The sequence below is a fragment of the Athene cunicularia genome (genome assembly GCF_003259725.1).
Source record: "Athene cunicularia isolate RWA chromosome 21 unlocalized genomic scaffold, athCun1 chr21_part1, whole genome shotgun sequence".
NCBI lineage: Eukaryota > Metazoa > Chordata > Aves > Strigiformes > Strigidae > Athene > Athene cunicularia.
Genome location: NW_020799127.1, coordinates 5,009,606 through 5,032,785, shown reverse-complemented (window position 1 = coordinate 5,032,785; position 23,180 = coordinate 5,009,606). Strand labels below are relative to the sequence as shown.

The 23,180-nt window shown below is 43.7% G+C and overlaps 2 long non-coding RNA genes across 2 annotated transcripts; one reads left to right on the top strand and one right to left on the bottom strand.

The window, feature by feature from the left end:
- Positions 1-1,839: 1,839 nt before the first annotated feature.
- Positions 1,840-5,480, top strand: LOC113487761. Its single transcript, XR_003399842.1, has 3 exons — positions 1,840-1,939; positions 4,366-4,501; positions 5,372-5,480. It is a non-coding gene; the product is annotated as an uncharacterized LOC113487761 (long non-coding RNA).
- A 3,667-nt stretch (positions 5,481-9,147) lies between these two features.
- LOC113487877 lies at positions 9,148-20,247 on the bottom strand. Its single transcript, XR_003399864.1, has 6 exons — positions 19,635-20,247; positions 16,304-16,389; positions 15,870-15,935; positions 14,977-15,071; positions 10,725-10,825; positions 9,148-9,313 (listed from the first exon to the last, which is right to left on the bottom strand). It is a non-coding gene; the product is annotated as an uncharacterized LOC113487877 (long non-coding RNA).
- Positions 20,248-23,180: the final 2,933 nt, after the last annotated feature.

Below are 23,180 nucleotides of genomic sequence, written 5' to 3'. Positions count from 1 at the left end.
GAGGGGCGGCAAATTTCACACCTCATAATGAAATTCATCTGCTCGGTACAAAGGGCCAATTCATCACATCAGAGCAGAGATTCCTCCCTGTGCGATAGCATGCTGTTAGCCTCTTCCTGAGGCAAGAAGCTGAGGGAAGCTGGAAAATAGCACTAGGTAGGATTCTGCTCCTCGGTTCATCCCACAAATTACTCGGAGGTGACCCTACCACAGCAGCAAAGTATTCCCCAAAACTCAGGCCTCAGCTACGTACCAAGTGCACTCTGGCCCTGGGAACCCAAACCTCTTCCTTGCTGCGCTAGCTCAGGCACACTGAAAAACAGAAAGTGGCAACTAGGTTAATCTCTTAATTTCAAAAAGTTTTTTTAGCATACCAATATCATATTTGGGAGAGAGAGAAGAATTTGATTTTATCAGAAAAGTTCTATCAGTACAACCCTTAAAAGGATGCAGCTATACCATCATGACATGTGCTTTATCTTAGCATAGCTCAGAGAAGTTATATGGCTTCAATTACATTGGTAGAGTCAGTGGAGTAAAACCCTTAAGTACCCAGGGCTCATTTTTGATCTAAAATGGAAATGAATTGTCTTAAAGGCGATTTTGTGGGCCCTCGGCAGACATGATTTTAACTAGCATGTGGGTCATAGGTACGAAGAACACAGGACTGCAGAAATCTCTGTTCAAGCCTTTGCATCATTTGTTCTTTGTTTCGGGCAGGAAAATCCTGAGCAACCAACTCATTTTTTTTAATACCAGAAAAATGCTGGGATGCAGCTCTCACTGGGAGAAAAAAAATGGCAGCACTCAGAGCCCTCATGAGCAATTGTTCATTGAGAAACTCTGCCAGGAATTATAACTTGGGGGGGTGGTGGTGGAGGGGAGAATGTGGAGCAGAAGAGGTCCAAGACGATGTGAGAAAATTATCTCTTTTTAAAAAGAGAGATGGGAAGAAAATAGTTGCTCCCTGGAAGAGTTCTGAATGCCAAGTTTCAGCAGTTTTCAGTGCCACATTATAAACCCCTGAAAAACGAGATTTAAGGCTTCTTATCAATTAGATGGACTACCCTTTGTGCTCATAGTTTTTACAGAATTGCAAATGCTTCTAACTCTCCTCTTCTCCTAGAGTCAGGGGGGGAAAAAAAGCCCTGAGGAAAAAGCTAAGTTCCTTTCAGGGACGAGCTGTTCATTCTTGAGGCAGAAAGCCTGGAGGGCTCTGTGCAGACCCTAAATAAAATGACAGTGGTGGCCCCACAAATTTGTTCCTCGGGTTAGCGCTCTAACTGACCCTTTCCCATTCATCATACCAATTCAGTCACTCATCGTGAATGACACAGCACGACACCACATGAATTATCTCTGACCTTCAGGAGGAGTGGCTGCTCCAGATCAGGTTGGGGTCATGAGGAGGGCAGGAGGGAGAAGTTGGCCTATTAGACCTGGGGATTAGCAGAATGCTTCAGCCTCCAGAATAAAATGGTGAAGTGTTCACGGCATGAACCTGCCCTCATGGCCCAAGCAACAGTCCTATAATCTCAGCCATCAAGCCCAGGAGTGTTGGGTGAGGTAGCGATATCTCGAAGATCATGAGAAGCCCATGTGAACTGCTTTAGGCAAATCAACTATGGACACAGCAAAAATGCCGGTGCCCTGCTCCAGGCTGATTGCACCACAGAAGCCACAACCAGGATGGGTGACTGGGACCTGGGCAATCCTGGTGTCTGCTGCAGGTTGGCTTGCTCCAGCGCCAAGGAGCTAACAGACTGTTGGCGTTTCTGTGAGAAGCACAAATTATTGGGCGTGTACTATTTGTCTGAAAGCTGTGCTTTGCTTCTCGTAGAAGGATGGAAGATTTGCCCCTAGATCACATCAGTGCTCCACGGAGTTCAGCATTCCTCCTGCCTTCTGCAGCCAACAGTGCTTGGTACTCCAAAGAAAGGTCAAGTCTTAGGACTCGTTTATTTTTGAGCCCAATCCTGACATTCCTACATTCAAAATTTAGGTGCTTTTTCTGTGTGTTGAATAATCAGATCTCATCTATACAATATTATAATCTAAATGTCCTTAGATACTTTTAGCCATAGAGAATGCCTTAACACAGTTTAGTTCAAGCCATCTTTCACACACAAAAGCTGTGTGATCAAATATGCAAAAATAAATCTACTCCTTTCAGATGCTCCTTATCTCATTCAATGCCCTAAATTTTCAGCGTTATATAGAAATGTTTAACATTAAGTAAATGAACCATCCCACTGAATTCATTAATACTTCAAGTCTAGCAAACACTTGTTGTTTACAAACAACTCCACCCAGATGAGTCTACAAATCTCGGTTTGGGTAATCTCTGAGTAAAATTACCCATAATGCAATACTAGTAGCAGGATCAGGGCCTAATGATTTAATCCAGTTAAGAATTGTTAACTACTGGTGCTAATGAATACAACGGGGCCATTCGTGTATGGAAGTGTTAGGTGGATTGAGATTTAGAAATAAAATTGGGAGAGTGATTTTTCTGTAATACCAATTAAAATGAAACAATTAATCTAATAAATTCTTGATGCAGACAAGCAAGAAATTAAAAGGGTTGCAGTCCCTTTAACATAGTGGACTAATCATGTATTTCATTTGCTCAACATTAATTCTTGGAAAATCCAAACTTAAAAGTTAATGCTGCTGGTTTTACATCTTTTTAGTGTGTGTGGGTATCTACTGTCCATCAAACCACCACCTCTTGCCAAGTTATTTTTTCATATTTGTCCAAGACCATGGCATCAATAAGAACTGAAATGACACTGCTCTCATGTCATTATCTATAGGGAGATTTCCTTGTCACCAAGAGTAGTCACAAACCCCAGAAAATTCCCTCCAGGAACATCTAACATGGCACGTTTTACCCTGTATTTATCCAGAATATTTACTAAAGCAGTGTTTAAGGAAAGGCATGTTATTCTGCATGGGGCACTAGGGAGGTCTACATCTCCTGCTTCCCCCAAATCAAACAAACCACAGAGCTAGCAGTGAAGTTCTAAATATTTCCATCACTCGGCTGCAGCCTGAGAGGGTGTGAGCGCTCCCCAGGATTTTCATTTCTACTCTACCTTCGTACAGGCAGAAAATGGAAATGAAGGAACTGCTCTATCGTTTTTGCAGGTGATTCAGCTTTCTTTGCTGCATCCTGGCAATTAGTTTGCATTATTACAACTGTAGGAAAAGCTACAGTTGCAAGTCTCTGCTTATGTGAGGTGGGTAGGGAAGCTGAAGGACTCAACACTGGCAGCTGCTCCCCAAGGCACTGTGCCTGGGGCTAGACTCCACTCCAGTCTGGACTAGATTCCCACAGCACCATACAGTGTGTAAAAGGAATTTCAGAGATGGTGCCTCCTCCCTGCCCCTTGCGCACAGAGGCAGCAGAAAAAAAAATTTCCTTGCATCCATCTCCTTCCCTGTGCACCTGTACAGGGTTAAGCATATTCTAACACACTGTCTCATAATGTATTATGCTAGGGCACGACCTCACAGCCAGGGCACCATCATGCAGCTGCTGTCCTAGGAGAATGTCTAGGTACTGATTCCCTGCAGAAGAAGGGAGGCTAGAAGGAAAAAAAAAAAAAGAAAAAAAAAAGAAAACAAGAAAACAACACAGAAATATGCCAGCCTTCTTTACAGGAAAGAGATGAGCACGTAGATTCCTCACCAGTAATTCCATTAGAGATTATTAAATCTATTACCCCTAAAATAAGGTCTTTGGCTTTTTTTTTTTTTTCCCCCCAGTCTGTCCCTCCTTTGCCTGTTTCCTCTAGGCAGCCACCAGCACCAAGGTTCTTTATACATTATCTTTTTTTTCATTATCTTTTTTTTTTTTTTTTCTGGCAGAGCATATTCTCAAAAGAAAGCAAATTCCCAAGTTTCTGTTCTGTTGGCTGTAAGCACCAGAGCATGAACTGATCATACAGGGATCAGGATGAAACTCTGTATTTCTTGTATATAGTAATAAACATTCGACTGGGTGCAGAATATGACAGGAGAGATTATGAATTGGTGTTATGACTGCAAACAGGAGACAAGTTTTGTTAGATTACATCTGTAATCCTTTAGCATAGGAGAGAGAAGTCACTATCAGGAAAAGGAGAGACATTACCCATCACCTGGCACAGAATAACACACCCTGACTGAGGCATCCCTAATGAATTTGGTCTCCCATCCTCCTTCACTCTCTCTTGAGTTTGCCACTGTTAGTTTTGCATTTTCTGCACCATTATATCCAACAGTGGTGCTTACACAGATAGAAATCCCCTCTCAATTAAAAGGGATTTTGTCTGTGAGTACTTGCTCACAGTATGCTGCTGCTATCACCTTCTTCCTCAGGTTCTGTCGTGGGAGAACAGCTTTGAGTGGGTGAAGGTGGACACCATGCTCTGAAAAGAAACCAGTCAGTAGGAGCTCTGTTCTGCTTAACACTCATGCCACAGCCAAGAGCTATCCACTACAACATCACGAACAGGTAATTCTGCGAACTGTTAGTTTCAGCTTTACCATCTGCCCCTCCGACAGCCAAACTTCAACTCACGAGGAGATTAAGAGTTATCCCATATGTTGAGGGATATCGGATCAGTTTAAGGTGTGATTTTAAGCAACTGAAAAAGGTTTCCCATTTTGAACCAGACTTTTTTTCAGTTTAATTTATATCAGAGTTTCAAATTAAACTGAAAAAAGAAGGTGGCACACATTCACTTTCCAAATGGACTTTGTCTAATTCATCTAATCACTGACCCAGTCGCAAAGCAGTAGAACATGTGCACAACTCAGCTGGGTCAGTGTAAAATCCAGTGGTTTAGCATAAACTGTCAGTGAAAACCAGCGCATCTCTGCTGATGGACATAAAATGACAGCTTATCAGCTTCTCAAATAAAGATTTCTTCTCCTTCCATAATTATTCTTGTTAGTGGTTACAGACACCCTTTCTTCTACTTCACATAGTGTGAATTAATATAAAAAAAAATCAAGTCACATCAGCTAAAAACCCTGCGGTAAGATCTCAGCCCACAGCAAGAACAGCTAACCATCCACAGACCCGTGTGTTCCAGGAATGCACAGCTCAACCCTTCATACTCTTTTGGACCTGAGGATAATAGGAACTGGAACCAGTAACCCAGATAGGTATTGTTTCTCTTTTCCCTTATTGCTGTCCTACCCTCCTTTACGCCAACGATTAGGCGTACCCAAAAAGCTCACCTGATAGTCTGTAAATTGGAGAAGAGGTTCCCCCACTACCCTGGGCATGCTTTTTGCTCCTTTTAATTGTATGTATTCAAACTTTTTTATATATATATAAAAAAATAGAGTGTTATAAGGAACATTATCTCTTCTGCAGGGCTCCTTTGTAGATCCTTGGCTGTGGATATTCAACCTGTGAATCCTTTAGTCCTTAGCACACAACTGGGGACGAAAGAAGTTGGTAAATGATATGGCATCTGTCTGATAGAGACACTTCATCCACTTTCTGCTACACTGAGCTTGTTGCTCTTTCCAACATGACAGAGAAAAAGTGAGAGTACAAGGAGTAGAGAGAAAACAAAGAGAGACAACTGCCACATCTCCAGCTTGGCTCCAGAAGGGGAATCAGCTGAGCAGAAGGCCTCCTCCTCCAAGGAAACGTGGTAACTGAATTTCATCCTCTCCCCCTCCTCAAGATGGATGGTTTTAATGGCTCATGCTGAAAGAGCAAGTAAGAAAATCTTTTAATCAATTAAGATGAGAAAGGGGATGGTGAGTGCCAGCAGGCCAGACATTACCTGTCTCTAGTCTCTGAGAACTCTACCGTAGCTGGGATCTATTCATTCATCCGGGGTAGACTGTCCTCAAGAGCCACAATCAAACTCTCCAGTTTGTTGGCTATTCAGATTACTTCCCAACCCTTCTCCAAAAGTTCCATAAAGTTTACAGTTCAAACCTGATCTTTTAATTGGGATACGCTTGATTTTAGTGTCTTATAATGCTTTTCCCACACTTCCTTTCTCAATGCTGTTATCTGCGGGAAGAAAACTCCAACAACAGATTTACAGGGAAAATAAAAAAATATAATCAAATGGGTTCTATCTCCCCAGCTCCGCTCTTTTTGAACAGCATAAAGATTATCTTGTAGACACCTGAGATAATGTGGTCAGTGTGTTATAATGAGTTTTTTTCCTCAGCTGCTATGTTATGAGAAAAACAGCAGACACTCTTGTCTTTTTAACATTACAATAGGTATCAAAGGAGTGCCCTGGGAAGGCAGGTGACCTGCAGAATGATTTCTGTATTAGAGTTTAGTCTACACAGTGAAAAGATTGAGTAGCTCTGTCATACGGATAGATCAAAAATAGCAGACCTGCTTCCAGGCACTGCTGAGGTTGTCATAATGCACCCTGCTTCTTCCATGCTTGGAAAGTAGTTTTGAAGATACTTTGTGATGCTACAGCAGCGCTTCTGTGGGACTTCACAATATGAGGTGGCTTAGTAAATTTGGAGAGAGAGCAAGAATAAAATTGCTGACCTTTAAACACACACTACATGTCAGGAAGGCTTTGACTCACAGTAACCAACGTGTCTACTCCTGGCTAGACGTGAGGAACACAAAGGATCATGGAAAAACCAGCTGCATGATGATAAAAGAATCATTTGCTACGAGGTCTATCAAGAGTAAGGCCAACCTTGCCTCCTTTTGTACACACCATCCTCCTCATAAGAAAGACTACAAGTTGAACATTCCCATAGCTGCTACAAAATAAAGGAGAGTGGAGCTGGGGATCCATAACTGGGGTTAAATGCTGAACTCATCAAGGACATAGCAAGGATACACCATCCCCATCACGTTTATAAAGGAGGAGAGAGGCAATGCAGGAAGAGAGGAAGGGGACAAGGAAGCAAATAAATAAGGACAATGCACAATTTATGAAGACAAGAAGGTACTAAGTGCTACTCACCCAGAGTGTAAATTGGTATTGATGTCACAACACAGCCCAGCCAAAAAATAATGATGATGATAATTTAGGGCTTGCACTATATCTCACTCAAGCCACCGTCCTATCCAACAGCAACTCTCACCCTGCTGCTTTCTTCCCCTTCTCTATTCATTGGTGTCCTCCTAAATCAAATACACTCAATGTTGATTTGATTATATTTCCTTATTTTATTTATCATCCATCGCTCACTCTTCTACTCTTCTCACAAGTTCTCAGTGGGCACCTCAGTCATTTTCTAGTTCCTGGCAGTACGCAGAGGAACAAGCCTGTCTTTAGGCCACAGGAATTAGAATCCTTGTGCCGGTAAGGATTCATGCATCCTTTCCCAGCACTCATCTGTCATCCTTTAATCTCGCCTATTTTATGCTCCAGATCCTGGCTACCCAGTCCCGACTTCCCAGGTTTATAGCCCTGACTTACTTCCCTCCTGTAACATTTTACTGCTTGGTTATCGGCCCTTTGGGGCCTCATTTACACAAGTGCTGTTTTCGCTATAGTTAAGACTAATTCACTGGGTTACAGTTTGCTCTTACATCCTACATTCTGTTCAGTTCCCTGTCTCCTCTCTCCTGCAGGGAGGCAAAGGGTTTTCTAATGCACAGGAGATTTTTTTTATTTTTTTTTTTTTTTTTTGTAAATTATGGTTATTAATCCCCTTTTGGGTGTTTAAAAGCATGAACTAAACTCTCTCCCCCCTGTACAACATGATTCTGCCTACTTCTCTTTGATGCACATGTGCCCACTGAGCCCTTCACGAGGTCTGAGGGACCCTGAGAAGGGGACTTCACCTGGGATATGCTCTCCTCACGCAGTGTGATGTTTTAGAGGAATGGCAGACCACAGTCCTGAGAAAGCCCTGGGAGCCAGATACATCCCCTATTTGTTCCTCGGGTCCAGCTGACAGTATTCCAGTATTTTGCTCCTAGAATGTACATGTGTTTTCTTTCTTTTTTTTTTTTTTTTAATTTATTTTCATTTTCTCATTAGGGAAGGAAATACTTTCCTTGTCATTTCTGTTCATTTCTTCCCTAAAGCTTTATACAGTTACTCTATGACCATTAGATTTCTACCTTTCTAATATACACGCATGTACAGATACAGGTAAGCATACACACACAGATAATATATATCGGTGTGAGTATATGGCTCATTTCAATAAATCTCCCTAAACAAGGCTCATTTTCCAGTGTTGCTTGCTTTCACAGTTCCAACTCCAGCTGGGTCTGCGATTTATTTTGTTTATGGACCGGTTTTTATATAAAAGCACAGCACAATCAATGCCCTTCTCTACACTGACTAAGCCAAAACCACAGAATTGCCTACAGAAAGACACGAGGATGCAGTCAGAGGCCACCTGGTCAACCCATGTGTTTCCCCCAGAGCTGTATCGGATACACCCAAACCAGAGAGGACGGGGGGGACTACGGAGAACAGGTCAGTGTGACCCATGGAAGCTGCACAGCGTGACCTGGCTGGGGTTATATACCCAACAAGACTTGATGAGACTGCCCAAGCAAATGAAAGAAAAACTCAAAATCTGAGTCACATTAGAACCTCCCACACGCCAGGATCAAGAGCCTGTTGAATTGTGTTTCGGTAAACTATTTATCATGAGCTTAATTCCAAATAGCACCATAACAATATCAATTACATGAAAAATGAAACATCAATTTGTAAAGAATACTGTCTTTTGCTGTTCTCTGTTACTTTTACAGGATCAAAAGCTTATTGTCAACACTTATTAGATTTCCCAACCTACTGCAAGAGATAAATAGATATTATCCCTATTTTTTGATAGATAAATTGTGGCACAAAGACATTAAATGAGTTGCTTAAGGTCATACAATGAACAGTTTAGGAACTGGATCACTGGACTTATTCTTTTCTTCTAATTTCTGTGTTTCTAAACAGCAAACCCTCCAGGAGTTTGGCACACACTTGCAAATGATTTTCCAAAACTACCGATACTGGCATAACTCCATTCCTTTAGAAGCCAGTATGCTGTGAACAGAATTAGACCAGCTTATTATCTTAAATTGCAACAAAGCTAAAGCAGCATCAACTGGAGTTCAAAATCTCACCCAAATGCAGAATCAATACATCTCCAGAGAAAGTGCCAATAAGAAAAACCAAAGTGCTACCTTGCAGCAGGCACATATATGTTTACATGCGCCTCAAGATGTGTGTGATTATGTTCAGGTTTTGTTCTTCATGATCCTTCCTCTTTCTCCAAGTGCCTGGCATCCCCTTTTCCACCCTCAGAGATGTGCTGTGTGCTGCAATGTTTTCACTTGATGGTTGATGGAGTTCCCCTACATGGAGGTGGAAGGAAAAAAAAGAAAAAAAAAAAGAAAAAAAAAAAAAAATCACAGCTCTGTTGCCGCACATGTCTCCTTCTTGGCCTGGCATGACAACCCCAGCACCCTTGCCAGGAACACTTTTTGAGAGATAAGGGTGTGAGTGCTGCAGGATCCCCCTCAGGCCCAGCTGCCAGCTGGTACAGGCAGTAAAGAAACAACGCATTATAAATTCCTGCAAACCTCACTTGTTTCAAGCCACAGATATCACATCTAATGCATTCAGCAGTTAAAAATGAAGGAATCTGAAACTTGACACGTTTCTATTCAGTGGGCAGAAGTACAGCTCCAGACTCCTTCATCAGAACCCTGTCGGGTGGTCTAGCAGCAGCTACCTGTGGGGTTTGGAGGCTGAGATCTTAGCTCCAAAGTAGGCTCATCCTACATAATACTGGTCTCAGGAAGAACCATGCCCTGCCACCCAACCCTGCATTGACAAGGGGCTGATGCAGACATACATATATCACCCCACAAGGGGCTATGTCCTCAGTCAGCACCCAAACCTGAATGTTTCCACAGATTACTGTTGAAAAGGTGTCATATACTCCACCATTCCTCTAAGTATTAAATACTGCATTGTTCATTGGACAACACTGTAGAGACTTGGATTGGTAAAACTGACTATTCCTTCCTCAGTGAGCTCAGCTCACTGACTCCAACAGACCTATTTATATGAACAATAATTACTTCTCTGAAGAAGGGATTAAATCTCCAGCTATTAGACGCTAAAGTAAAAGCCCAAATGACAGACACTAATCTCTTCAGGGTATAAAAGTAGTTTTCAGATGGTACATTAACCGGCTGTGTAGTTTTTATCCAGAGAGTCCCTGTTCCATAATCAGAATGTGTATGCCCTGTGTACCACCAGATCCCAGACCAACATCTGTAGTGCATGCATTAGCAGCAGTTTACCGCTGCGCTTCTCCGTGCAAATTCCGTCGTTGGCAGCATTCCCTAATTCCTTCCAATTCATGTGGAGCAGAAGGGGGGAGCGCAGTAGATTCCTGAACGTGCATGCAGTGCTTGCTTTGGAGAAGACATGTGATACGCTTAATTTTCTGAAACGTGTATTCAGACACAGGGGAGAGTTGGTCAGCGTTTAAGGTGGCTAGGAACTGCCTCCAGCATGAAGACTCTAGGGAGGTCTGGAGACAAGTGTTCTAGGGACAGTGTACACATTGGAGAGGACATCCCAGGTGGTTTTCAGGGCTACAGTTATAGACGTGTGGACTTAGAGGGGGTGAAAAACAATCTTCTGCAAGCTTAGCAATCTTTTATGTCAACCCATTTGTTTGGAAGGAAAAGGACCCAATGTTCCATTTCTAAAGAGAGTCTGAATCTCAAGTGAGAAAGAGGTGTTGCATACCTCACTTCTGCTGATGATCCCATCCAGCATCAGCAGTGTAGAGGAGCTTTGCTTTTTCTTGCGCTCCAGGCAGGAGTTTTCATTCACTATGTTCAGTGAACCTAGAATAATAAAGGGAAAACTTAAATAAAAAGTTCCGCCTCAAAGGCAGGTGCTGAAAAGCAGTTACTAAATGGGAAAATGGGCAAAGGTGCTCCCACATTTCCCACATAATCCCACTTCCAGCTAGGGCAACAAGGCCTCAACTGGAATGTCACAGCAAAATGAATGCTAAGGCACTCCTTCCTCTGCAGTATGTGAGAGGAGAGGATGACAAGAGGCTGAAAGTGCAAAGGGATGCAAAACACAGAGACCTTAGTTGGAAAACTGAAAGCAGCAATTGAAAATTTAAAGTGAGGGAGAACTGAACTCTGGGTTGGCATTGCTGGAGTAATTCTTCTCACCACCACTATGTGACTATCCCAATAAACCACTTGAATAACAGCATGGGGACAAGGAAGAAGGTAAAACACCTTCAATGCTTGTGTATAAACTTGATTTTGCATGTGCATGAAGGCTTATTGAACAAAAATCCAGTTCAGTCTTGAGTCCTACCCAGTGCCCCTGCTTTCCCTTTCCTCACCAAACCTAGTGGGAAAAAAATAAATAAAAAAAGAGAATTGGCTAACTAGTATGGTCTCCCTAGTTTCCTTGGGTTCCTTTGGCTTCTGTTCCCTCATTTTGTAAGAGGGACTGTGTCCAGAAGACTTAATTGGATCTCAGAAGCTCGGCTATCTCCAGAGCAAGTCCTCGGGACAGAAGAGTCTGAACCTCCCACACCACATACCACTGGTGGCTTGAAGTTGCAGAGCTTATAGCTTTGATGGTAATATTCAAGGTGTGTTTTGCAAACTGCTAAGTGGTCACAATCTCATGAACTTCCAACAGTTGTTGCTGTTCCTCCAGTTTCTAAGTAGATGATGATGGGTGGAATGAAAGTAGCAGGAGACCCACACAGGAAGGGGTGAAAGGAAGGAAAGGAGAATCAAGAGAAGCCATTCCTTCTCAGAAACTCTTCTTTTACCCTTTCTGTATCAGCAGAACTGCCTCACCTCTCTACTAACATACCATAATATGGCAGCAAGCTGAACCAAAGGCTGCTTTTTTTCCATGAAACATAGACCCAGGGCTGGAGACAGCATGGGCCAGAATTTAGGGTAGATCTGCTCCAAGACTCATCCTCCTAGCAACTCATGTTTCCCCAATGCTGTTATCAGAAATAAAATTATAAAACCCAGCTCTTCCTTCATCATGGCTTGATAAATTCTCATCCAAAGGTCCTGGAAACTGGTATAAAGACTCCTACTGACTACAGTAAGATGAAGGCCACTCCAGCCTTTCTTCCAGAGGATCTGAAGTCTGGCAGTCATGCCCTAATCTGAAATGTTCTCTGATCATTCCATTCTCTAGTAACTAATAACCCTGACACCAAAATTTTGCCATTTTTCCCAACCAACCTGAGTGGTATTTACTCACATTGCACATACTCCAAGGGGTTAAAGCATCCATTTTGTTCTGGACACATTCTGTATGACTCAGTTTCTAAAGCACTAAATTGTAAACCATAAACCCATGTCATTATTTACTTTCTTAAAGATAACATGGAGCCAGCTTCTCCCCATGTCTCTCTCCCTTTTTGCTGCCTTTTGGAGGCATTGTGACTGCTGCACGGCTCAGTAATTCCCAAGTCAGTGCATATATAGAAAATCCCTGTCAAACAATGGCTCAGGAGAGGGAAGGAGGGAAGCTCTGTTCGCCACCAGACTTGGTTCTTCCATGGCTCCCCCCTTCCCCATACCCAGGCTATTCTGTGGCCATCCTCCCTGCCTCCTTGCCCTGTGGACAGGCCAGCAGAAGTGCTCACGCTCCAAACCCATTTGGGGGGAAAGGAAAGGGGGAGCAGCGTGCAGCAGAGGGAGTGGGGAGGGGGTCACAGGGGAACAGAATGAACTTGTTCTCAGAGAAGCATGGCGTCCAGACTGGCGGCTTTCTTTTATCCTGTTTCAGTTCAGTAAAAGCCTCAATTAACTCCACATTAATTATTAAATCAGAACAATGCATCTTTGGGTTCCAACAGCTAAATTCTGTTACTGCTGTTTCTTTGGGGAGCTTGGCTAGTTTTACAACTTAGGACATAAATATCTTTCTTCAAGGAGCTCCTGGGCTGTTGTTTTTATTTTTCTCTCTGTGGGAGCGTTTTTAATCACGGTATCTCATGTATGCATGGAGGCAAGCATTTCTGGGCCTGCTGCACCTTGAAAACTTTTCACATCTAACACATAGAGCTCCTCCAGGCTCTAACAGGTGCTAGCAACACAGCCATGAGATTTTACCCCCTCAAGAAAGCCCTCAAATTAAGGCTTTCCAGGAAGCTGGAAGCATTTGCACAGCCCCTCTAAAACAGGCTGCTACCTTGTAAAATGGAGTGCTGAGTTTCCAGGTGCACATTATTCTTTAATGCTACAGCTGCTTCCCACCCTTTTCTCCATGAATGACCCTAGGAATTCTACCAAATAAGACCAGTCTAGAAATATTTGCCTTTTTCTCACCCCATTGTTGCCAGACACACACACTTACAGGATGTTCTTCTGTTCTTGGTTGTTCACTGATGTATGTCTTGCTTAGCAGAGGGAAGCATCCCCACACACCCCCTGCTCATACCACCGCTACCCCTCTTCTTGGCACAGGTTAGGAGGAGCCAAAATAGCTGCTCTCTGGGCATTTGACCATGTGCCAAGGGCCCCAAGAGGGAGAGAAGAAAAGGAGATACAAGTTCCATATGGGGCCATTCAAAGCTCCTCTCTTGCTCTTCAACTTTGCACAACACCATGACGTACTAACTCAGTACAATGCTAGAAACCTCTAGGAATCTATCTTAGCTCAGGCCTCTTAAAAATGTTTTTGCCCTCCCAGCCCTAATGTCTTTTACTTCCCCGAGTGTATTTTCAGACTCTTGCCCTTGTAGGTGTGTCTGATCATACTTTCTCCTTTCTTGTCCCAGATTATTTTGGAGACAAATGGCTTTCCTAAAGTCTCCGCCTTCCACCCATGAAGTTGTAGGACTTCCTGAGGAATAAGCAGCTCTAGCACTGTAAAATGCTTTTATTTCTTACATGAATTTAATGTCTTTGGGAAAGAGCCAACCTGATAGAATTGAATGCAAAGGCTTTATAGCCTCAAAACGGGTGCAGCAAAGCCTGGCAGAACATCTGCACATTGTCTGAACTGGAGGGAACAGACACCATGGATCAGAGGGCCTTCATTTCCCAAACAGGTAAGTCTCCAGTTTCATGGACAGAGAAACCCATCTATCTCCTCCCATCCTTTTCTTCCTCCACCAATTCTCTCTCTTTCCCATGTTGTGAGCTTTTGCTGCTCTACTCTTGCGTGCAGAATGAACGAAAGTGATTAGAAGCCCCTTGGGCCACATTCACAGCTGGAAAGGGAAGGAACAACGGCACAGGCATCTCTGTCAGTTGTACAGGGTCCAGAGGCTCTCAAGCACCTTGTCTCAGCCCGAGAGGAGTGGCAGGGGAAAAGAAAGTGAGGTCACCAGCGACACACTACAACACAGGTCAGAGAGCAGTAAATACAGCAGAAGGGAAGAGAAGGGACTAGAGATACATGAAGGGAGAGATGAAAAGGGAAAAGAGGGTCTCAGCTGAGACCAACTTTCTCATTTACACTGTCTTTCCTCTTTGGCCAAGAGGACAAGGGACTAAGGGTGTTCTCTACTCTTGCTCCTCCCAGACAGCATGAAATCATTGGGCAGAAGGTCATGGTTTTAAATCTGCATTGAGCTGAGTTGGGATACTACATGCAATAAACTGATAAGAAGGGAAGGGAAAAAATGGTGTCTGATATGTACCACCATGGGGAGAGCTTTGGTGCTGGGCACAAAATGAAACTCCTCACTATAATAATAGAAAACTGTGCATTAAAAAACCCCACAAAAAGCCAACCAACAAAAAACCCAAGTAAGCAAGTACAGAAAAATAGACACAAGTAGATAACTAAATTAAACTGGCAGCTCTGAGTAAGTAGCTAGTCAGTCAGCCACCTTTTCTGTCTCCCTTGGCTGCCTGGATTTCTGTTTCTGCTCAGAGTGGGGAAGCTGGCAAAACTTCATGCTTGACCTGCAGTACCACTGACAACATGTGATTTGCTTTGCCTCTGTTGGAAAAGACTGCAATATTTGCTGTAGCAAACTTACTGTCTGTCAGCCCACATGTCCTCGTGTCCTTCAGCGATGCCATTGACCACAACTCTCCAGTTCTTTTGGCAGAAATGACGAGGGGGAGGGAAAACCTACAGCAAATATATTTGTGTTAGAGAAGCTGCTTCTATGTGTCTTTTTTTTAAACAACAAAAAAAATCAGAATGGTCTAGAAGGGGACCAACAGTAAGTATTTTCTTCTAATCTTGCAAATGTTTCAAGATACTCTACACATTGTTGCCTGCATGCAGGACTGGGTGTGAGCTGTGTGTTTGCCATCAGTGCAAGTCACGCTCAGAACCTTTCTGATCCTGCAGATTTCAGGAGTAAGGTTATCCTGGGAGGCTGCTCCCTGGGTGCTGAGGACACAACCCTCTTGCTCAGAAGAAAAAAGTCTCTGCAGCCATATCTTAAGTTTCTAGGAGTACACATCTCAAAGATATGCCTGAAAGACACTACCCAGGGCTCTGGGTCACATAAAAAAGGCAGGCAGACAAGGCGGCACACTGTGGGAAGGATGTCTGGCGACTGTGTGAACTGTGTGGCACAACCACCCACAAAAATGAGGCACTGGACAGTGCTGCATGAAGCATAAATTCAATCCCTTTTTGCTACCCACTCCCCTGTGTATCCTTTTGGAAAGTTCCACATTCTCTGACAGAAATCAAGGCGTCCATCCCTGTGCTGCAGTTCTACATTTGCAAAATCCACCTTTCAAAGAGTTTTTAAGATGTTGGATGAAAGCTGCTATTACACCCTACAGTTAATTAGGTAATCACTATTATTTATTATTGTGGCAGTTTCTGGAGAAGTCGCATGAAAGCAGAATAGTAAGCTTGACCTTATGTCCTCACATCTCAGACTAATTCAATATTCTTTATCAGACATACCTTCGCAAAGTTCCTTAGAGTAGGGGGCTCATTTGTTCTGCAGGAAGTTTGCAACACTTCAAAATGCTACAAAAATAATTAATAAAATTATCATTATCCATCATGATAAATACCAGCAAACTGCCTGCCTATAGACAGCAAAATCCATATATTATTGCCAATTTGGAAGGGATTACCAGTGTCAAGTAGAAAAGTGTCTCTAGAATGTTTAACTATGGCTTATTCTAATGCCCACCTCCATTTGCATTTATGGAAGACACATGGAATAGAATTCAGAAATGTACACAGTTAAATAACATAGACAAATAGAACAAAAATTAAGGGCAAAGACAAAGAAGCAGCCTGTTGATGCTTGTCTGCTTGAGAGAAGTCCACATGTTCACCCCTGAAAGTGGAAAATGTCCAATATAGAGCCCCATGATACTCCTGCTTACACTAGATTTATGTCAATGGAAATCCTCTGACACCAGCTGAATTGCTCTTCCACACCAGCATGACAGCAGAATCAGGGCCAGGTTCTCTGCAGGGGAAAAGAAAAAAGAAACAATCTGAACAATTTTCATTTGTATCTGTGCCTCCTACTCTGCCCCATTTAAAGCAAGGCAGCATGGAACTATTTCTCCTTTCTTCTGGCAGGGTCTAATAAGAGCAGTGAGAAGTGTTCACAGCTACATCCTTCATCTGAGCATCTCCTAGCACAGACATTTCTCCATCAAACATCACCCCGTTCATTCCTGCAAGGCATATATGGATGTCTATCCCCACTCTACAGGTGCACAAACTGAGGCTCGTGGGGTGTTGGTAGAGAAGCTGGGAATACAGTCAAGAAACCTTAATTTCATATGCCCTTGGTAGAACTTGCAGATGGTGTTTGTTTTTACACCAGATAACCCACTGTTTGCTAAGCAGAGATACGCTTTGCTGCCAAGTGTGAAAATCAGCGTGCAACTGTAGCATCAAGGCATAAAACTACTGTCCCTAAGGCCAGTCAGGTTGGTCATTCCGATTCATGGGTTTACAGAAACAATCCCGTCATCTTATTTTAGCAGCGCCCAAGCACAAAAGGGAGGAACCTCCCACAGACTGGAGACAACAGGGACACTCACACAGAGGGCCTGATCCAGAACTGCCTGATGACAAAGGAACCATTTCACTGTTCTCTGTACATTTCTATGGGCCTCACCCCCCGGAGAATGCCAGCAAGATGCTAGTAGAAGCTACCAGAAATGGTCCCGTGGGAGTAAGTAAAAGGTCCTGCCATCTTATCCTGGTCCAGGAATCCCCTTTCACATGATTAATTATTTGTAGTGTTAAGCAAACATGAGTGCTTTTAGTGCAGACCGAAGAAGGGCTGCTCCTAATCAAAAGCAGCCAGCTTGTTTATTTCTATTTTTTTCCCCCCATTGTCTATTTTGGTGTTTATAAGAACCAAAGTTGGGAGCTGTGTGGCTGTGGCCTCCTCACAGCAGCTGGCTTGCTTGTAAAGCCTCCACATCAGCCAGAAACACATACCAGCTATATGGTTCATGGAGCATTCCCAGTGGGAGAAAATACCCTTTGGTGGTAAGGCCAGGCCAACGTCTTTGTGCCTGTGGTGCACAGAGATGATTCCCTGAGCTGGCTCCAAACCGGCCAGCAGAACAGGGATGGCTGTGATGGAATTTCTAGATAAGCAGGCAGACCTGATTATCTAGAAATGTGCAGTGAGAGGCACTGACCACCACTCCAGCCTGGAGCTGGGAACAGTGGCTGCACTTCACCCAGGATCCTCCTTGACAGCTCCCATGCAAAACCCAACAGGTCCTTTTCTTTGGATCCTCCCACCTGACAGAAGAGGGATGGTAAGTCAAAGTCTGCCTGTGAGTTCTCCTGTCCCATGCTGACATGTGCATCGGACAGCAGGACTATCTATGTCGTGTACCCAAGTTAGTAGGAGAAGTGCAGTCGCCAGGCTTCTCCCGAGCGTGCAGCAATCACACGTACACTGTTGACACCCTGGCTTCCAATTTCCAAGTCCCTGCTACCCAAGAAAAGGTACATGTCTCCAAAATAACCACCAGTTTGTTATGCCAAGAACTAGCCTGATTTTCACTGTTCACTTTGGTAATTCTGAGCCTGTCACTAATCAGTGGCCATTTAGCAATTCTGATCACCAAGTTCACCATGTTGGAGAAGTTTCATGGGCTGAAGTTGGTTTCCTTTCGCTGTCTTTTCTTTAATAATAAAAAAATTACATCCCCCCCAAGCCCTTTCAAGCCACAGCAAGAATAACAGACTCCCCCAGCAAAAGAGTGGCCAAGAAGTGCAGCACCTCATAAGGTGTACATACATCAAACCAATAACTCTTGAAGAAATAAATATAATGTAGAAGAGGAAAATGAACTCACTTCTTTAAACATACCAGTAATATAAGCCACGGGCTAAGCAGGAGAGGAAAGAACACTCAACACAAGCTAGGAAGAAGGGGGAAGGAGGCAGAAATGTTACTTTTGCAAGGGATCACGTAACACCAATTACTGATATGGCATCAGGAAAGGGGTGTAACCGCTGTAGAGCAGACCACAGCAGAACAACACTCTGCAGGTTGACAGGAATGCATTTTCCGCTCACCATTAGCAGCAGGGACATCCACCCTTATGTTTTCCCTCCCCAAAGCAGCATAAGTTCTTCCTTTATTTTGGAGAAGCTGCTCTGAGCCCTTCTCCCTACTCCCCTGCAACATGTCCCGACCTCCCGTTTGATTTCCACGTCCTGTAGAGCAGTTCCTGCCCCCACCTCAGCTCCACGGGGAAGGAGGGATAACACCTTTACAAGCAGCAGCCCATCTTAAAACTGAGCTCCTGCCTGTGAGGCAGCAGCTCTCAACAGGTCCCCTCTCATCTGGAACCACTCTTTTCTGTTTAGATCCCAAGAGGATATGCTTAGCCACATGCTAACTCCGAATGTCATACTTAGCTCCCTTTTTTCACTAGCCCCGTGCATTAGCTGGGTGTAGTTGTCCAATTCTACCATACCTACAAAGAGCCGAGATATAAACCTTTAATGGACACTACAGTAAGGGGGGCAAAGCACCACTATACCACGGTATTAGGAGTACTGAGCTATGTAAAGAGCCCCAAGAGAGATCTCTGCATGCTCCCAAATATAAATTTTCCTGTGCTGAGGGACTGCAGAGCCAGACAGGTTAGAGGGGAGAGCTATTAAAACCATCTGAACTTGAGCAATACTGGACAGTTTGTACTTTTTTTCACTTTTTACGGCTGCTTACAGTCCCAACTTTAATATTCTTTTTTTGGCACAGGGCTGATTACATGCCTAATGCCTAAAGAAAAGTGGGAATACTGAAGGATTAGGAATACCTAAATTTATGGCAGGATTAGCTGGAGTTTTATCCTGCCTGACACAGAGAACTAACATGAACAGTCAAGAAGGACATTCCAGCCCCATTATCTCCTACTCCTGCTGTAAAGAATGCAGAAATAAAAGATTGCACAAAAAAAAAAAAAGTCTATGACATGAGATATCCCAGTCTGTTACGAGAAATCAGCATGTTTGTTGAATAACTCCACAATAATTCAAAAAATATTTTATAAAGGAATTGAATAAAAAGTCTAAATCATCTCTTGCTTACATCAGTTTTACATAAAAAAACATTAATGAAAAGAGAACCAAACCCAAAGAAAATATTTGGTCAGATCTCATTCCACTGCCAATGAAATTTGCCACCGAGCTTAATGGAGTAGGACCAACACCAGAAATACCTACATCTTCCATACAGCCATATCATTCAAGGCTCCGCTTGGATGTCGGACGATGAAATTAGCATTTCTGTGACCAGAATGACTGATTCAGGTGCTAATCTAGTGCAGATTTCCTTGGGTGACCTTGGGCATGTTTCAGTTTGCTTTCTCTGAAGCAGGGACGACAGCCCCAAAGACCTTGGACGGCTCTTGGGGAGGCATATTCCCAAGTTTGCCATGGACTCAGAGTGAGTTACTGATGGATCCAGACAGAAACAATGGCCAGATCCTGTAGAAAGCAGAAATAAAACATAAGAAGCATTATGAGCCGATTTTCATGTGGGAACTGTCGGTTCTCAGCGCTGCAGAAAGCCAGCCAGCCAGCCAGCCACACACGCTCTCTCCCTCAAAAGATTTTTAGACCGAGAATTGTATTTTTTGAGTCCTCGTTCCTACACTGGGCTTGACATTTTAAACATATAGATCAGGCGATCCAGCGTAGTGGAGCTCGGGGGTAACAACAGTGATTATTTTTCAGTAGGAAACACACTCGCTCATTTAAATCTCGGGTAATTACATTACAGAAATGCTGCAGAACAAGCCCTCGCCTGCCCCTCCCCGCTCCCTCTCCCCCCTCCAGGCCCATTCCCCTGCCTCTGAGCCGAGGCGGGAGCCCCCACAGCCGCCCCGCCGGGGCGCAGCCTCGGCCCCGCAGCGCTCGGCAGTAAACGCGCTTTGAGCCGCTGGAATCAGAAGTATCCGAGCGGTGCGTTTGGGTCCCAGAAAACTCTTGGGGTTCTTTGTGGCATACAGAAAAGACCCGAGCATCTTGGTGCTGCTTAGTAACCAGCTAACCTGAGGGATCTGGAGCACGGCTTCTCCAGAGGTACCGGCGCCGCCCGTAGCTTGGTACAGAAACAGAGCGAGGGAGCATCCCCGGTGGCTGCGTTCTCCGCCCGCCCTCTTTTCTTTTTAGCAAGCCGCCACAGTTCTTCCTCCATGATAACAGATTGCTGTGGAAATAGGGAAATTCATTCCTCCCTGATAGGTAAGGAGATAAGGTTAATTTGTTGATAACTTCTCATTTTTATTATTCCTCCAAAACTGTTTAAGATGTTTAACAATCTAGCTTTGGAATAAAGAGGGACAGTTTTTGCACCGAGTGTTGATAATGGGTGAAGAATTGTAAGTGTCTCAGTGGAATTGTGTCTGCTCCAACAGGTTAAATTTAAAGTGACAATTACTCCATATTTTCAATACTGGAAATTGAGCTAGTAGTTTCATCGTGAAGATGGTGCATACAAAAAGAATCAGTGCCAGAGGATGTGTATCTGACCCCTGCATATTTGAATCCTGTACCAAATAAGGGGTCAAGAATATTCTGCACTGTGAAACATTTACGTTCATTTTACCCGACCTTTTCAACTTTCCGGGCCCTTTGGTAGAGGCTGTTTTCACCAAATTCGTTCTCAGACATAAACAACTTAATTTGTCCTCAGTCAAACACCAGTGAAGAGAATTGAGTTATGCTGGAGGCTTATTTATCATATGAAATCTCTTGCCACCAGCACCTGAGTTGAGCAGTTGTATTGTTAATAATAACTTAGACATAATAGCTCAATACGCAGAATTGAGCATTGATACTTTTTCTCCCAACCTGCAAATTACTGCATTACACAACTCACATGGTGTCTCTCTAATTTTTTTTTATGATCAGATTTTTTCCCTTCTTTGCTACGTGTGTGCTCTGCTACCACTGACACAGGCAGGGATTCGCGAGGTTTGACTCTGATGCTTCAGCTTTTAAACATGCCGTTGATGAAAATTTTTTTTGATTGCACAGTAATAGAAACTCTCTGCTGCCTCCTTTTCAAATGCTGGCTACTGCTGGTAATAACATGACAACACTCAAAATTCAGTGATTACTTGAAAATTACAGGTTTGGATGATAACTCCGTTTCACTCAAGGATGTCACATACTGTAATGATCTAAAAAAGGATGGCTTTTGTGAGTGGGCCAGCGTTCTTAATTTTCCCACTTACTTTGCACCTGCCTCTAAACAATTGGGCTTTGCAGGGTAAATGACGTGCACATGCCTGGCAGCATCCTCTCACCAACACCAAGGATTCACATTTGGAAAACCACTACTCTTAAAATCATGAGCTTCTGTAGCTTTCGTGAAGGATTTATTGAGGCTGAGAACCACTGAGCAGTACCCGATGGGATAGACAGGACACTGCAGAGCAGACAGCTCAAGTCAGGGTTGGGTGCAGCCTGTTGGTGGCAGGAATAACTCTCCCTCATCCCTGTGACACAGGGTGCGAAAGAAATTAAAGGGTCACAGTCTCCTTTGCCTCCCTACTAAATCTTCCTTTAGATGCATATAGGCCTATGGAGCTTATTGCTTTACCATCATGTCATAAAGCTTCTTTCTGTCTTTTATTTGTCACCTTTGTCTGGTAGATTTTAGGGAGGGCTAATTTTATTTATTTATTTTTATCTGTAAGTCCCAATAGAAGTGGAAATAACATAATAATTTCTAAGATATAATTTAGCCTGTAATAAAGATGGGCAACCTATGCCTTAAGAGCAGATGCCTTAATGACTTCAGTAAAGACCATTTACTTGTGTTTGCAGGGCAGGTTTCTTCTCTCTCTGTCATTAGCCAAAACTGAAACAAAGATAAGAGACACTGGGTTATTGCCTATTTTCATACTGCAGTGGTGCAAGCTATGGAATTCAGTCATTTATTAGATGCATATTAAATATGCATGACAGTAAAAAGAGAACATTGAACATGAATGTAAAGCACTCTCATACACTAAATACTCTTGTAACTAAAGAAGTACTGGGGTTGGTGTCCACAGGCTCAACCACTGACTCTATCATCGACTTGCTGAGTCACATGAATACTTCTGCATCTCTCTTTCTCCCATTACGGAAAGGAAAATGAAGATTTACTGGAAGAGCTGCAGGAGCTTCAATACATCCTTCAACCCCAATTTCCACTGCCCTCCCCCTATCCTGGCGACTGGCACGTCCTCGGTGCAGCTCCAGCAGTGGGCCTTGGGCTGCTGCCTCATGCCTGGGGGCTCCTGGAGCAGGACGGCTGGGTGCTCACAGGACCACCCAGGTCTCCCCGGCTGCAGGTCTCTGCACCTATCCCACCCCACGAGTCAGTCTGCAGGAGTGAGCGTGCCCCACCGCAGGGCCTACAAAGGCAAGGGAGGGCGACTCCTGCGCCTCCTGATGTGGCCACAGCTGTGCTCACCTTCACATCAGGGCTGTAATGTCTTCATTCGGTTTGACACATCCTGGTCAAAGGAGAAACCCAAAATGAAGAAGTCTAAGGCCAGTTCTTTCAGTGCCTTTCCCCTGAAAATTTTGTCCAAAAATCAACATGTTTCTGTGGACTCTCAATTTTTGACAAACTCACACTTTCAGTTGATCATTTCGCAATCAACGTTACTCAGAGCCTCCAAGAAGCAAGCCCAGCTTTGCATCACCAACACACCAGGCCGTTAATTTTGCATTTTAATTGACCACAGGAGCAGTCCCCTTCACTGTCGT